The sequence below is a fragment of the Acanthochromis polyacanthus genome, chromosome 14, assembly GCF_021347895.1.
Source record: "Acanthochromis polyacanthus isolate Apoly-LR-REF ecotype Palm Island chromosome 14, KAUST_Apoly_ChrSc, whole genome shotgun sequence".
Taxonomy (NCBI): domain Eukaryota; kingdom Metazoa; phylum Chordata; class Actinopteri; family Pomacentridae; genus Acanthochromis; species Acanthochromis polyacanthus.
In genome coordinates, this window is record NC_067126.1 from 39,863,580 (window position 1) to 39,881,228 (window position 17,649).

Here is a 17,649-nt window from a genome sequence, read left to right on the forward strand (position 1 = left end):
GAAGACTCCAGAAATCTACGCTCACTGAACGATGGAGGCCTGCTATTCATTCAACCACATTGATCTCTTCAGGGTTTTTATGCCCACATACCATATACGGTCATCGTATAAAACAATTTACTAATTATGCCAGAGAGCGGACAATCTGGAGTGGAATGTGCTTCTGTTTTTATTTCATTTTTATTTTCTAATTATTGAACATGATTATTATTTTATTGATGGTTTGTTTTGTTGTGTTTTCTCCTCTGTATCATTTTGTCTTGCTTAACAAATCAAAAAGCAAAAGTTTGTGTGACGTATACTGTATGAATTATAAAGATTACATTTACTTCAAAAAACACATCAGTGAAATCCTCAAAATGAGGAAGGACAACTGCTCTGTGGGAGAGGGACGCATCATCAGTCAACATCCTCACTGCATAGAAAAGAGTGATAGTTTATCTTCATTTATAAGGGATATATGTGTGCGTGCTTGCATGTGTTTATCACAACGTCTGTTAATTGTGTTCAGTTTCTAATCAGCCCATGAACATGAATCCCAGTGACACAGACCTGCTGCTATGGCACAAACGACCTCATTCTCCTGAAACCTGTTGAAGTCTGCAGCTACTGCACATAAAAACATACATGCAAGGACCAAAGATGTTTTAAAAAAGGATTGTTTTTTTACTTTAAATATATCTGCATCTGAACTCAGAGATTTTTGGTCTTGTTTTCAGTATGATTCTGTGTGTTCTGGTTTCAAAGCTGCTGCTGGTTTTCATCATTTTGACTAAAAGTGGCACACTGTTCTGCATTCAGCCTTTTATCTGTGTCATTTTGTTCATATTTCATCCTGTAGGGGCAGTTTGTTTTGTTTTGGTGTGGCTGTCATATATCGGTCATCCTGTAACCGTCAGAGTGGGTTCTGTGCTGTGGGTCACGCTGTGGGTATGTGACGGGAAGGCGGATTGTCAGAAACAGAAAACATGTTCCCATCTCTCCCCGCTGTGCCCTCACCTCACCGTCTGCAGCCAGGACACGAGGTGAGGCGGAAACATTCAGCCCACCAGAGAATGACTCAACGCACCGCAACTCCATCACCCTGCAAGGCAAAGCTGGTCCGAAAACAGCCACTCTGACCTTTGAAACAGCAGAAAATACAGTCTCACCATCAGGTATCCTGAGCAGTTTTTTCTGGAATTCACAGTCATATCACATACACTTCATCAACAGCTGTAGCTGGGTCAGTCTATAACTGAGGGGCTTCTGAAGTCCATGGATATATCTGCATACATTTTTACAAAAAATAAAATAAATCAAGTTTTTGTGTTCACTATGATCATGTCTTTATAAATTCCATCATTATTTATTATGGAAACAATCATTTTTTAATAAACGACTGGATATCACTAAAATATCAAGTAAATAACGTCTGAATTTAACACCAACCACCTTCTAATGAGCTAAACAATAATAAAATGAGCTGATTCACAAATAGTTTGGATTGTGTTCTTTTATTAAGGTGAGATAATCATGACTGATGTTTCTTTTATGGCAATATATCAAATAATATATTTAAAATAACAAATTAAACCCATTTCCACTAAGTTCCCCGTTCCAAAAACTCCTCTCCAGGAAGTGTGTTAATTCCAGATCACATGACCTGCTCCTCATGATGTCATTTCCTCCTGAAGAAAAGACTGGAAGACTCCAAGGCTTTCTGACTTATTTCATAGAAAGTAGTCAACAAATTTACTGCAAGATCTTTAGAAATAACTTTACATTTTACTCAGTTGTAAATAATATTTAGAAGAATCTTTCTCTAAAATACCATGTGGTGTTTGGTTGTAGGCGGCCATGTTGGTTTTAGGCCTGAAAACAGCTAAAATGTGGACTATGATACAAAAAGTCCTGCAGTTACATGTTGACTCTTGATTTTTACATTTTCTGATGTCCGCTGGTTAACATTGCTGCTCTGATGCAGAATTATACTCCAGAGTGACTCCAACTGTGGACTGTGTATAAAAGACAGGAAGATGTAGTCACACTTTGGTTTGTGGACTAAATTTTGAATCCTGGAGTTTGAAACTTGACCATTTTGTTTGCGTTGTGTTGGACTGAGTACTCAAGGACACAGTGTCAGGACCTGTCATGATGTGTTGATCAGCCTCGCCCAAAAACATAACCTGGTTTATCATTTATTTCACTCCAAAGGAGACTAAAACTTACTAATTAAAATCATAAGAAAAGATAAGATGTGAAAGCTTCATTATATCCAGTGTTGCGATTAGAAATAAGTTAATTGATTTCTGATTTATTTGTAATTTGATGTCGTGTTTCCTACGTTTCGTTACGTTAACAGGGCACTTCATTAGAAAAGAAAAAGAAATAAAGGGAGAGCATTAAGACTAAGACCATACACTAAGACTGTATGGTGTGAACAAAAACGTGATGTTTTTATTTTATCAGGCAGTACTGGAGAGCTTAATCCGCTATGGGATGTCAGCCTGGTATGGAAACCTGACTGTAAAGATGAAAAGCAAACTGGCTCGTTTGGTGCACACGGCCATGAAGCTGATGGGGAAAAACGACGGTACAGAGTCCCCAACTGCAGACTCAACCGTTTTAAGAACTCATTTGTTCCCACCTCCATCAAACTCCTAAACAATGCTGCTTATTTTTATAGCGTATGTTTGTGTCATGTGTGATCTTCGGGACATGTGCAATTCTGTTTTATGTGCAATACTGATTTATGTGTCTTATGCACAATATTGTTTTTTTATGTGTCTTATGTGCAATATTGTTTTTGTGTTTTTTGTGCAATACTGGTAGCACAGCTCTGAGTCCAAAACAAATTTCCCCAAGTGGGACAATAAAGTATACTGAATATTGAATTGAATGAATTACGTAGAAAAATGTGACTGAATTTACGTTTCCGTCAGTATGACACTCCATAAAAATGTCGTGTCGGGTTAACTATTCCCTCCAGGGATAAGCTGAGTGGATTAGCTGTCCTCTGAGCAACAGCAGATGAGGAGAATTCATTGCAGCTGTGAGTGTTGCTTCATCCATTGTTCTGGATTTGTTACCCTCCAGATATGCAAATTGTGCTAACCACTAACGGCCCACTATGTGAAGATGAACCTTAACAGCTGGGACAAAGCTGAGGGTAATTTTGTGGGAAACTGTTTCTAAAACACCCACAGTAATCCAACCAGACACCCTGTGTGCAATCTGTTAACATATCAGTTTTAAATTAACAGGTATGATTTTAGGAACAATAAAAACAAACATACACCAAACAGCCACAACATTATGACCACTAGCAGGTGAAGTGACTAACATCGATCATCTTGTCACAATACAATGTTCTGCTGGGAAACCCGACATTCATGTGGATGTCTGACGTGCACCAAACCCCTAAACATGGCAGGTCAACAACCCCCTAGTCCCCATGGCAACAGCAGCCCTTAAAGCCAGTTTCCACCCTCAGCAGGAAAACGCACTCCAAAAAAACAAACAAACAAAAAAACCCAGCAAAAACTGCTCAGGAGAACCTGGGGAACAGAGCTAAGGTGTTCACCCTGGTTCCAAACCCCCCACATCCAGATCTTATTGAGCATATTGATGTAGGAAGGTCCCACTCTGCAACCCACAGAATCCACAGAATCCACTGCCAGCGTCCCAGTGTCACAGCACATCTCCAGGGGTCCTGTGTCCGTGAACCACTGGGTCAGAGAACTTTTAGCAACATAAAGGAGACCAACACAACACTAGGCAGATGGGTAACTGCAGGACTTTTTGTATCATAGTCCACATTTTAGCTGTTTTCAGGCCTAAAACCAACATGGCCGCCTATAACCAAACACCACATGGTATTTTAGAGAAAGATTCTTCTAAATATTAGATATACAACTGAGTAAAATGTAAAGTTATTTATTAAGATCTTGTAGTATCCTGGCCAGTCTTTTCTTCAGGAGGAAATGACATCATGAGGAGCAGGTCATGTGATCTGGAATTAACACACTTCCTGGAGAGGAGTTTTTGGAACGGGGAACTTAGTGGGAAGGGATTTAATTTGTTATTTTCCATATAAAATTGTATCTATTGCCATAAAAGAAACATCAGTCATGATTATCTCAGCTTAATTAAAGAACACAATCCAAACTATTTGTGAATCAGCTCATTTTATTATTGTTTAGCTCATTAGAAGGTGGTTGGTGTTAAATTCAGATGTTGTTTAGTTGATATTTTAGTGATTTCCAGCCATTTTTTATTGATAAGTGATTGTTTCCATAATAAATAATGATGGAATTTGTAAAGACGTGATCATAATGAGAATAAAAACATTCATTCTTTTTACTTTTTTACATACATATATTTTAAATTGACCCATTGGTTATAATGTTTTGCCTGATCCGTGTATCTAAGCTGTACGACAAAAACACTATTGTCTTCTTATATCCTGTCTGCTGTATTCATTACAAATCCTTAACCCGTTCATATCAAATCTGAGGAAAAATGAAGTCTTTTAAGAAGTGTGTAGATGTTTAACTTTCTGAATCTGATTCACTGCTCAAACTAAATAATTTATTTGATTATTGCTAGCAGCTATTTGTTAATTAACATGACAGCTGAAAGTTCCACCAGCCCGCTAATCCCCTCATTAATTAAGAGTCAACAAAGCGATGCTGTTGTGAGTGTAGAACATAAACCCCAACTGGACTCTTTGTCTCCTCTTGTTCAGCGGCTGCAGTAACCAACTTTTCTGTCTCGTTTTTCTCCCCCAGTCTTTACTGGTCTGAGTGGGAAACACCACCTGCATCAGCACCGACTGTCCAGGAGACTCCACCAGAGCAGGAACTCCACACATGCTGCCAGCAAACTGCTAACCGCAGGCTGTTCTCTGCTACTCAGGAATGTGTTTACTCTGTGTCCCAACAAATCAGCCTGAGTCCATTAATGCTGAACTTCTAATTGTATTCATTCTTTCAGTTTCAGGGTAATTTATAACCGCTTTCACTGCTAAATGTGAGGGTAATTTTGCTAAATTCAGCGTTCAAGATAATGCAGCATGCTATATGCTGGCATAAACAGTACATGTACAGTGTGGTATTTCTAATTAGATGTTCTTTATGTGTGTTGTACGTGGGCCAGCATCACCTCCTCTGTATCGTCTTGTCACTTCCACAAACAGGCTCTGTGTCTGGTGGGTGGTGCTCGGTGCTCTGGAACAGAGGAAACTGTGACAAATGCTGCATATGATGCCTCCTGGATGCAGACGGCTCCATCAGCAGCGCCTTCAGATCTGTAATTGATCTTTAAAGTTCTCATATTATCTGCACGTACCTTCTGAACATGCCATGTGAGCGAAGGCCAACAGACCCGATCAGAAATGTTTCTTGTGCACACTTTTGACTGAGAGATAAACAAGGATGAAAAGATTACCAAATTGATTTTTCCCTCCATAACCGCTCATATGGTCCTCTTTGATATCTGCTTTTTTGATAGATCACAGTCAGACTCTCAGATGATTTCCCTCCATTTGATTGGCCGGATCTTGGCATGTAAATAACCTACAGGAGAGGAAAGGGTGGGTTTGATTTTAAACTGCCTTTTTGAGCAGCGAGTGTCCTTTTTGAGTCAATAAAATTTAATTTAAATCGATGGTGGTATTAAATATTTGTTCAGAGCTGGAGATATGTGAGACTTCTCACTGACTGCTTGTAGATAATCACCTCTCTGTCAATAAAATCAAAGTTATGAATAAATATGACATCTCTGGCTACATCCTCAGCCGTCATGTGAGTTTAGTTAGTCTTGGTCGATGTCTCCAGACGGTACAACAGTCGTGCACTTGTAATGTCTGACGTAGCGAAGCAAAGCAAATAAATATAAAGGCAGACAACATACTGAGCAAACATTCTTCTGGTTTAACTTCCAGTTGACTGACGATGCATCAGATGGCGGCTTGACCAAAACAAACCGACTAAAGTTTACTGTGAGGATGACGTGTGGTGTTCAAACTGTTCTATAATCTACATTCACACAAATAAAGTCACTTTCATCAGCTCCCTCTCTTCAGTTTAATTACAAATTCCAAAGCAGGTGAAAACTGCTTCTCCCAAACCACGATTAGTTCTGGCCTTCTCACATTCTTACATGGATTCAGTGTCATTCCTTCACCCACACATTTTTATCCTCATATTTATTAAAATGACAGATTCATACATTTTATGCTTCTTTTTACTTAACTTTAACTACAGTAGTACATTTTGCATTCATGTTTAATGTTTAATGCACACATCCATGCATATTGCTGTCATAATAAGATGTTAACTGTCAGCTTCCACTTATTAGTAACCATGAAGATGGGAGTCACTAATCTGAGTGACTGATGCTTCAAAGCAGAGATGAAAAAGATTCAGTGAACGAGGAACTGAACTGTGAGCCTCCAGAGGACTACTACAAAGACGCTGTTTTGTTGTGCTGTTGCTGAATTTAATTCAGGTTTTACAGTTGGAACCTTCCTCAGTTTGACTGGCCTGCATCAACTGTAGTAAAGAAGGACCCTGCCTGCTCCCACATCCACATGCATGTTGGCTCCAGGCACTTTTAGTTTGTATATTTTATCTACAGAGTGAACCGTCTGACCTCTAGAACCAACCAGAAGGTCTGAAAGGCATATTATCTTTAAAAAAAAAAAAAAATCAGCAAAATTAAATGATTTATTCACAGCCTGAAACTGTAAAAGCAAGAAGATTTGTAGGATTTTTCTCTTTCTGAAGCTCCTAATTATGTGTGACGTACAGTTCAGTTTGGAAAATTGTGCAAATTTAAGCTTAAAATCACGACATTTCATCAAAATTATGTCATGCTACCTGCCATGTTTTAAAATTTGCAAAAACTAAGCATTCACAGTAAGAAAATTCTGCAAAAAAAAAGTGAATTTAAAAACCTGCCGTGCTCCTGGTGCAGCCAATAATCCATCAGTTATTCAGCTTCAACCAACCACTGACTCACAGGAAACGAAAGCAAAGTTATGTGTATCTACCAAGGGCGTCAGTTTGTTTTTAAAAGTGGTGGTGGTGGGGGGGGGCGGAGACCACAGCACTTTGAGCAAATGTCGAAGAACGGCGGCAAAATGCCACGAGCTGGACTCAAACTCACAACCACGGCACCAAAGGCGGAATCTCAACCTGTTGAGCTATCGGTACATGCAGGTAGAGAGGTCTGTGGGCCGCTATAGCACTAATTCTCCCGGCCGAAATTTTGCCCCTACACGCCTCTGGTCGGAGCTTCCACTTGGCACAGGCGCAAATTTAGCATCTGCGCGTTTTTTTTTTGTTTTTTTTTTTAAAACCTCACGAAGGTGTGCTGCGTGTCTGTGCAACTCTCGGCCGAGTGCGGATGGTGCGTTCAGGAGCGTCGGAATTTTCTATACTACTGAAAATAACTGGGTTTACAACGGCTTACATGTGAAGAATTTGAATGTGTTGGAGACAAAATGACCCCTGACAAAAAGTGGGGGGGACATGTCCCCACCGTACCCCCCTAAACTGACGCATATGGTATCTACAGTTTGTAGTGTCAACATTTTTTTTTTCACTTGGACAAAATTTTATCCAAGTAGATTCTTTTTTTCAACTTCCTACCTTTCTGAGTTTTCTCCACTTCTCACCATGGATGAAGTGTTGAGGTTTAGAGGGTTAAAACAGCAAGCTGACTGTATTCTGTACTTTTCTTGTTTCTTAATTGTACACAGTCAAACGGATTCCTACTTTCACCTACTGTAACTGTGTCTGAGGCCTGATAGATGTTATTCTTCTGTGAGGCGCTCCATTGTTGTCCAAAGAAAGTTGGACGTTGCACTGACTGATTCCTTCAACCGTGTAGAGAGTTATCACTTCAGTTCATTTAGAAATGGCTTCTAAGCTTAATAACATCGATGAGACTGTCAGTAGAGATGCTACCTGAAAAGAAGATGCAACTGAGCGTGCTCAGAAAGGCTCATTGTGTCACTGCAACCTCTGCACTTTGAATTAAAGACTTTATAAAATACTGAAGTAAAATCCAGACTATGACCATGAAAAAGCCACACATGGTATCACACTCTTTAAAGCACTGGGTTTAATTTAACTTGTATATTTTGTGTCAGAGGGACCACAGGATGTTCAACAATCAATATTTCGTAAGATCTTGCAACATGAATAAACCACGAGAGGAAATCCTCCTTGAGCTCTAAATGAGCAGTGAGTGTGATTCACGGAGATCTGTTTTTCCAAATGCAGTAGTCATAATTCTGTTTTCATTAGTGTGTAATCATCAGTAGCTATGGCTTACAGAGTGAGTGTTCTCCTACAGGAAGCCCTCCAAGCTGCAGCAGCAGAGGGTGGACAAACCAAATACCGGCTGTAGAGACGGTCTTTGGCATTTTTATTTTTGAAATACGTCTACCCTATGCTTGGAAAGAGATGTCAGAGAGAGTTGCTGTAATTCCACATGCTCGTCCTTTCAGCAATCCACTGTCCTGGATAAAATCATCAGGTTTTAAATGAAGGACATACGATCCATGTCACACTCTGCCCAAAGATATGCAGCTGGTTTGAGATGTGGTCACTCTTAAGGCCACAGCTTATAATTCAGATCATTTTAATAGAAATCCAGCTGTTCAGTGACCCCTCATGCCCCAAAGATGGAGGCATCATCATAACAGAAGAGACCACTCCCATCAGGATGGAACACCGTTTCATCATTGGATGAAGGGGATCCCTCAGAATAACTATGGATTTGTTTGGACCATCAAAGCACAGCAGACCCACTGGATCCCCTCAGTGATGGGGTAAAGGATCATGTTTTTCCATTAATTTGTCCCTGGTCTGTATGCCATGACAGTTATTCTACGATTACAGACACATTTTCCATAAAAATAAACAGCTCAGGCATGACATAAATTTCATCGTCACGTTTGTGATCTGAGGTTGTACACATCTGCAGGAATTTAGTTTTACAGAGATGTGGGATATGAAGACAACTGCTCATATGGAAATGTTATCAGACTAGTACACAAACAAAGGCAACTTCAGGTGTTAAACATTGCAGATTCGAAGCACTTAAAGCAACACTTTTTCTCTAGCAGCACAGTCAGGCTCTGGTGTAAAGATAAACATTAAGGATTCACCTCATCATAAAATGCCTCTGATTGTTTTATTTCCCTGCTGAGGACACATCCATGTTCTTGACTCTTTAAATGTCAGTGCTGCAGAGCCTCATTGCCTCTGAACTGATGAGCATTGAGTCTGCTGGACATCATGATGCTCCACAGCTTCACAGTCCAGGTAACAGAGAGGATTTTAGGCCAGCTAAAGAGGCTGGTTTAGATTCTTCTTAATCCTCACGTATAGAAAATAAATGTACTTTTTTGTTAATAAAATGTGAAATTTTGACTGTTTTAATTTACACTACTTTATAAAAAATGTATTTTTTCAGTGAATCAGTGTATGTAATGTAATTTGTCCCCAAAAGCCTCTTCTGCTCTCCAGTTGCTGCTTTTCTGTAGCCTCTCATGCTCCTCCATGACTTCTGTTCTCAAAGATTCCACTGATGTTGCATTAATGCATCAAAGATCTGTGTGCTGAGTTCAATCCCAGCAGGTCTTTCAGATCTGCAGGGACTGGTGGACTGCTGGTGCCCAGACTTCAAACATGGTGAAATGGCTTCTTGCCATAATGCTGCTCACTGTTGAAATCAGCTCCCTTTGGAGCGTAGATAAGCCCCAACTGTAGCCTTTTTTTAATGAATGAAGCCAAAAGCTGTTGTTTTTTCCACTGCTTTTAGTTAAACTGTTGTATGCCATTTTCATTTAAGTCCAATTTAGACTCCTCTCTCATTTAATCTGCAGTTTGTTTTTATGCAGTTCTAATCTCTTCTAAAGCCTTCAGTGCATTATGTAAAGCATTTTGAATAGTTCACTGAAATATTCAGAGAATTTACTGAGTTCTCCAAGTCATGTTTCACTATTTTTTGTAGGAAATTTAAAGTAATAAACGCGGCTCTAAAAGGCCAGTGTGGTGTTTTGAGAAGAGAGTATTGAATTTATGAAGTTCCACAGCAAAGATCAATGAAATGGAAGAAAACTGAAAACATAACCTTAAAATTCTGACAATCTGTTTAAATGTATTGCTCTATAATCACAAATATTGGCTCCGTTTTTTCATTTTTCATTGCACGACTACAGTACCTGAGGGGTGAATCATGAACATCTGAGAGATGGCTTGTTTGCCTTTTTTGTTGTTGTGATGTCTTAAGAAATACCTCATTCAAGAAGAAGCAGAAGACCACGAAGCAAATCTATAAGATGACTTCCATCATCTTGAAATGTGTTGAAAGTCTGCTGAAGTGTTTCCTTATTGTGTCAGTGATGTTGCTGTCAATAGACTGAACAGTGTTTGTAGCTCTGAGAACACGTCAATGCCAAAGCATCTGTCAAACAAACACCACTCATGCCTGGTTTGTGCATTCCTGCATTGATAATTCTGCCCTTCTGCCACAGCTGAAGGCGGATTTGCCCGTCTTGTGTTGAAACACTGTGGTTGTTTCACTGATTCTGAAATCCAGCGGCAGACCTCTGAATTCAAGTAAATAAAGAGAAGACAAACTAATTGGAGCTCATAAAGTGAATTTAATATGCTGTGGTTCTCCATAAATTTGAGAGGATTAAGAAATTGAAATAACACTATTTGATTTAATTCTGGCCATAAATTTCTCAATTCACTGTTGATGCACTGACCTGCTAGTAAATGCACTATTGTAGTGTAATATTTATTGGGTACAATGTGCCAAAAGTAAAAGATGATATAATTATGCATAATGGAAAATTAAGAAATTACTATGGTCACTGCATGCACGGTTCCACCGTGAAGCATGGAGGAGGAGGTATGATGGTCTCTGTTGGGGATTTATTCCAAACTGAAGGAACCCTGAACCAGCATGGCTACCACAGCATCCTGTAGTGACATGACATCCCATCAGGTTTGGTTTAGTTGGACCATCATTTATTCTCCAACAGGACAATGACCCCAAACACACCTCCAGGCTGTGGAAGGACTATCTGACCAAGAAGGAGATGATGGAGATGACCTGGCCTCCACAGTCACCTGACCTAAACCCAGTCCAGATGTTTGGGATGAGATGGACCACAGAGTGAAGGCAGAAGGACCAACAAGAGCTCAGCATCTCTGGAACTCCTTCAAGACTGTTGGAAACCATTTGAGGTTCTACCTCATGAAGCTCATCCAGAGAATAACCAGAGTGTTCAAAGCAGGAATCAAAGCAAAGAATCTAAAATATAAAACGTTTTGACTTATTTCACATTTTTTTGTTTCCTACATAATTCCAGATGTGTTCTTTCATAGTTTGATGCCTTCAGTCAGAATCTACATGGAAATAATCGTGAAAATAAAGAAGAACCATTAATGAGAAGGTGTGTCCAAAGTAAACACTGGTAGTGCAGACTGAGGGAAGTCCCACTGTGACCAGATCAGTCCATTTCCTTGTTGTTTGTGCTTTAAAAACATACAGAATAAAAGCACCTAGTTGTAGGTAATTCGTCTGTTCAAGTCTTGAATGACAGAGCTCATTAATCATTTGTCTTGGTGAGCAGCTGTCCATTTTAATGTCATTAGCCAGCTTAAAGCACAGTTATCTTAGAACACAACTGCAACACACGCCTTAAAGAAAGCGGAACCAAATTTGATCAAAGCATGAGAGGTTAGATAATTAAATCAAAATATGTGGATGGGTTTTTCAAACAGACTTTTTACTGCAGGAGTCGAAGACTTTTACACATCAGAAGCTTTTCTTCCTTTGGTGGAGCTGAATGAAAAGAAAACTGAAGTTAAACTCCTTCCAGACAAATTGCTCTTATCAAACATCATCACTTTATCAGAGCGAGTAAACTGCTGGATGTGAATGAAATGTCAGGAGGAGAGCGACAATTTTCTTTTTTTAAATGAAAGACAAATATTGTCATTGTCTTGTTTTTCTTTCTTTCATTTCCTCTTTGACGAGTTTAATGTGGTTTTGTCATTGGCTGATAAAAGTCCATTTGAGTGGATTTCCAGAACAACCCATCTGCCATGGAAGGTGTTTGGTAATGTTCCATCTGACAGCTGCTAATAACAGGGATTGGAGGGAAAGCAGCCAGCACAGCTCCAGCTTCTGTCTCGTAATTTGTGGTCCTGCTGCATCATCAAACATAAAAAAACAAAAAACTAAAACCCCCAAGAGGAGAAGCAGAGAAAGGTCAAAATAACTACACTGGTTTTTGTTGGGAACGTTTCCTGTCAAAAACAATCTGCTAAAATAAACCGCATGGCAGTAAACTTTGTGCAGAAATCTGCTGGGTTCAGTCCAAACAAAACCAAACATGTTTGTTTATTTTTTAACAAACCATTTTGACTTGATTAGACATTTGTTCACTGATCCTGAGGTCCATCTTGTTATGTAGAGGCACTTTCATCTTCTTCTTTTCCTTTCAGCTTTTCCCTTCAGGGGTCTCCACAGTGAATCAATTGCCTCCATCTAACCCTGTCTGCTGCATCCTCTTCTCTCACACCAACTACCTTCATGTCCTCTTTAACCACATCCATAAACCTCCTCTTTGGTCTTCCTCAAGGCCTCCTGCCTGGCAGTGGGAAACTCTGCATCCTTCTACCAATATATTCACTCTGTAGAGGCACTTTCATGCGCTCTGTTATTACGGTGTGAACCATCTTCATTAACAATTTTCATGTTTTTTTTCTAAAAAAAGACTGCATTACCCGTTCAACATCAGCATATCTGCGATAACATTAAAAGCACCGTGAGTGACGTGAGAACACACACAGGTGGTCTGCAGGAGAAGAGATATTTCTGCTTTGTTGACGTCAAGAGACTCGGAGATAACTGCCAGGATCATAGTTTGTTCAGTTTTACAGCCACAATAAATACATCTCATACAGTAGAATATAAAGCCGGCAGTGACTCATTAGGGCCACTAATGTACTGATTCTGTGAGATTCACGTGTCAGTCAACTGGAACAACTTTTAATCACAAAAATGTGTTTCACAATTAAATGTATAACGACAAATCTTTAAAAAGGAAAGTAAAAACATGACTATGACACCAGTGAAATGGCTGCAGATGCATTAGAAAGGCAGTGATTTGCAGGCTCAGGACAGGGGTGAGCAACTACCTCCAGTCTACAGCCAGTGTTTGTCCAATCGTCCATAAAGGAGGCCATCATTTTCCAGGTGCAGCAGAAAAAGTGTGTATGAATGAATTTGCTGTTTGAATGGATCAGTGAATAAAATCTCTGTTTTCTGTTGACCTTGTTAACCTTGTTTTCAGTCTGCTTCTAAACAAGAATCACAGAAACATCTGAAAGTAGGAGAAAAGTAAGAACTGGGCAAATCCTGCTGAGACTCAGTCCTCTCTCTCTCTGATCAATCTAACAACAGTACTGCTGCTTTAACACCAATCATAAATGAAGTTACAACACTATGTTAATGAATCCTTTGTAAAGTAGGAACAAAGACACTAAAAGCTGAAACAGATTAGATGCCTGAAAAACAGATCATGAACTGACAGAAGAGCTCTCCATTTTAAGAAGCAAAAGGCATGGTCAGACTGTAATCAAGTGAAGGCTAAGTGACCACACGTAGGCAGTTTGAAAAGAAAGACAAAAATCATGCCCACCTTGAAAAACAGAATACAGCGCCTTTTAAAAATGATTCATGTAGAAGTTTTCCACTTTCGTTGCTTTTCAACATTTGTCACGGTCAAATTACTTTGGCTTTTCTGAAAAGAATTTATCATTGAAGTAAAATCCGATTTCTACAAAGGAATGTCATTTATTTAAAATATAAAAATGTCAAATAAATGGCTGTATAAAGTATTCGCCTCCTTTAAAGTGACTCACCTAACTGACCAAAGGTGCAGCACATCAGGCCAGACATCACACAATGGAGACCATCTGAAAGGAGTGAATGTGCCCAAAGCATAACATAAGGACCCCTCTATCTGGAAGGTTCAGTCCCTGGTGAATCACTACACCTGGATAGAACTAAACCCTAAAGACGTTAGAAGACTCCAAGCAGCTCTGTAAAAGGCTTTTCAGACAGCATAGGTCAGGGAGTAGATGCAAGAGAAATTCCAAACCACCAAACATCCCCTGGAGTGCAGTTAAACCCACCATTAAGAAAGGGAAGGAATATGGAGCAAAAATCCTCCTAGAGCAGGACATCTTCAAAAAACTGAAAGACACACCTATGGCTTTTCAGAAGGAGCTGCAAACTTCAGCGGATGCAGTGGCAGATAATATGCAAACGGCAACTGGTGTGTGTTCTTCACCACAAGAAAGAGTCACTGTTGAAAAGAGGTTGCATTGCATCTTAAATACATGTCATCACAAACACACCATGGCCAACATGAAGCACGGTGGTGGCAGCATCATTATGAAGCATGGTGGTGGCAGCATCATTATGAAGCATGGTGGTGGCAGCATCATGATGTGAAGCACGGTGGTGGCAGCATCATGATGTGAAGCACGGTGGTGGCAGCATCATTATGAAGCACGGTGGTGGCAGCATCATGATGTGAAGCATGGTGGTGGCAGCATCATGATGTGAAGCACGGTGGTGGCAGCATCATGATGTGAAGCACGGTGGAGGCAGCATCATGATGTGAAGCATGGTGGAGGCAGCATCATGGTGTGAAGCATGGTGGAGGCAGCATCATGATGTGAAGCACGGTGGAGGCAGCATCATGATGTGAAGCACGGTGGAGGCAGCATCATGATGTGAAGCACGGTGGAGGCAGCATCATGATGTGAAGCACGGCGGTGGCAGCATCATGATGTGAAGCACGGCGGAGGCAGCATCATGATGTGAAGCACGGTGGAGGCAGCATCATGATGTGAAGCACGGCGGTGGCAGCATCATGATGTGAAGCACGGCGGTGGCAGCATCATGATGTGAAGCACGGCGGTGGCAGCATCATGATGTGAAGCATGGTGGAGGCAGCATCATGGTGTGAAGCATGGTGGTGGCAGCATCATGGTACTGGGATGCTTCTTGGCAGCAGGCCCTGGAAGATTTGTAAAGGGTCACATGAATGCAGCAAAGTATTTGGAGGACGACCTGATGCAGTCTGCAAGGGAAATGGAACTTTGGAGAACATTTGTTTCCCCACAAGACAACGGCCTGAAGAAGGCAGCCAGAGTTTCACAGACAGGATTTAAGGACAACAAGGTCAATGTTCTGCAGAGGCAAAGTCAGAGCCAAGAGGTCAATCCAACAGAGCATTTATCACTGGACATGAAGAGGGCTGTAAAGTCATCATATTAGTGACTATTGATATTATTACACTGACCTTGATTCAGTGTTGAAAAGCAGTAAAAGAGAAAAACTGCCAAAGGGGGTGAAGACTTTTAATAGGCTCTATTTGTTGTCATGTCTGGTCAGTGTTGTCAGGCTGACAGGCTGAAACCTCTCAAAAATTAAAAATACTCATTGGAAAAGGAGAGGGGGCATTTTTTAGCCGTCTAATTAGTATCAACATGTCCCCATCTGAGGCACTGTGAATGACGTAGACTCGATACACATGGTCCCACACATGCAAAGAACATGCTGTTTATACCGTATTTAATTATTAATCTTAATGCTATATAGGACTATTCAAACTACTGCTGTTGTTTACTGTCTGACAAATCAGACTGAGATGCTTTAGTGATACTGTTGATTGAAAAAAAGTCAGTGAAGCCCTTTGTGTTGAAATGGATTGGATGTAGGTTTGAGCTGATCTGAAGTCTGAGACGAGTGCAGCAGCGGAACACGTTTATAAACGGACAAATGTGAAGTCTGCAATTTGACATTTAAGAGCGATACAGTTTTCCTACAATGAAAGTGTTCTACACTTTTTAAATGGAGTATGTGTCACTGTTTATCAAATGAAGCCCTTTAAAGACATGACACATAATTTGCTCAGCAGCTACACCTTTGGCCATTAAATGTCCGTGTTCAAATCCAGCTACAACAGACATTTACAGGTGAAACCTTATTAAAATGCCCCTCTGGTAGAATCTCTTTCTGGCGTTAAAAGGCTTAGAAGTTACTCTACACTGTTCCTTCTGTCGTAGTTTCTCTGATGTCCGTGATGTACAGGTGAAGGAGAAACGTCCGTTGACACTGACTAGCTTAATAATAAGTTTATTATAAGGAAGAACAGCATCGATCAGACAGAGAGACTGTCTGGGAGAATCCGGCCAAATGAATCTCCCCTAACAGCAATCTGAGATCATATTTATGTGTTTTGGAAAAGTATGAGGTCACAACATATGTTTCCTAATTAAAAGACATCTGGTCATGGAACAAGACCCTACAGATCAACCCCCCATCATTAAGACACCCAAAGAGTCATTCGAGCCCCAAAGAACAATTAACATTTCCTGGACATAATGATCCCCAATCTAATCACAGAGATGACCTCCTTCAGCAAAAACCACATCTATTCTAATGAGCATCATATATCCCAACATGCATCTCCGATCAGATACTACACATCCTTTAGAACAGGAGCGTCAAACTCATTTCAGTTCAGCAGCCACATTCAGCACAGTTTGACCTCCAGTGGGCCAGAGCAGGAAAATCACAACATAATAACCACAACTCCACATTTTTCCCTGTTTTAGTGCAAAAAAAAGGTATAAGTACATTCTGAAAATGTTCATATTTAATTACTACCTTTTTGCAAAACACTGAACAAATTGAAATTTCTTAAGAAAAATAAGTTCAATGTTAATATTATGCCTCTGTTTATCATTTATACACATGCATTAGCACTGAGAGACCACGGAGTGTCTACAGAGGTACAAACATTGAGTCACAGCTATCTGGAACTGAATGATGTCGTATTTTACTTTATGATCAAAACATTTCTCAAGATCTAGGAATTGTTACTCAGACAAGTAGGCAGAGTTATGTTACGGTCGGTGTATGTTAGTCTCTTTGTCTGTCAGCAACATTACTCAAAAACAGACCAACGGATTTGGATGAAATTTCCATTAAAGGTCAGAAATGACACAAGGACCAAGTGATTAGATTCTGGCAGAGATGCAGCTTATAGTCTGGATCCACGGATTAGTTAAAGATTTCTGTATCATTGTTAGATAGTGGCCCAGCGTCACTGTAACCATGACAACCAGTGAACACTACATCAGCTGATTGTGATCCTACTACAAATCCACCTCTGAGGACTTATCAGGACTTATCCATCAGAAATGATCCAAGGAACAGCTGATTAAACTGTGGGGGTGTTTCTGAGTCCCATCAATTCCTGCCTCCCGTTACATATGTAGGTCATGTGATCCGGTATAAATACAGAACATACACATGCAGAACACACACCTGTGCTCAGAGCATGGTCATTTCATTTGTGTGTACATCTATATTAAATGGACACATTCTATGTTGCTGTGATTTTAGATCATCAATAACTAATAAAAAACACTGCACTAATACAAAAATATGCTGCATTTCTGACAATGCCATACAGGGGAATGAACAGCCTTGCTGGAGTACTGCACTATCTCAGTGCTTTTCTTGTTTTAAATTTACATTCATTTCCAC

The 17,649-nt window shown here is 40.1% G+C and overlaps 1 protein-coding gene across 2 annotated transcripts in view; it reads left to right on the forward strand.

Moving 5' to 3' along the window:
- LOC110959998 (cytochrome c oxidase assembly factor 5) overlaps positions 1-17,649 on the forward strand; it is a 523,208-nt gene that overhangs the window by 341,022 nt on the left and 164,537 nt on the right. The gene's annotated exons all lie outside the window — the stretch shown is intronic.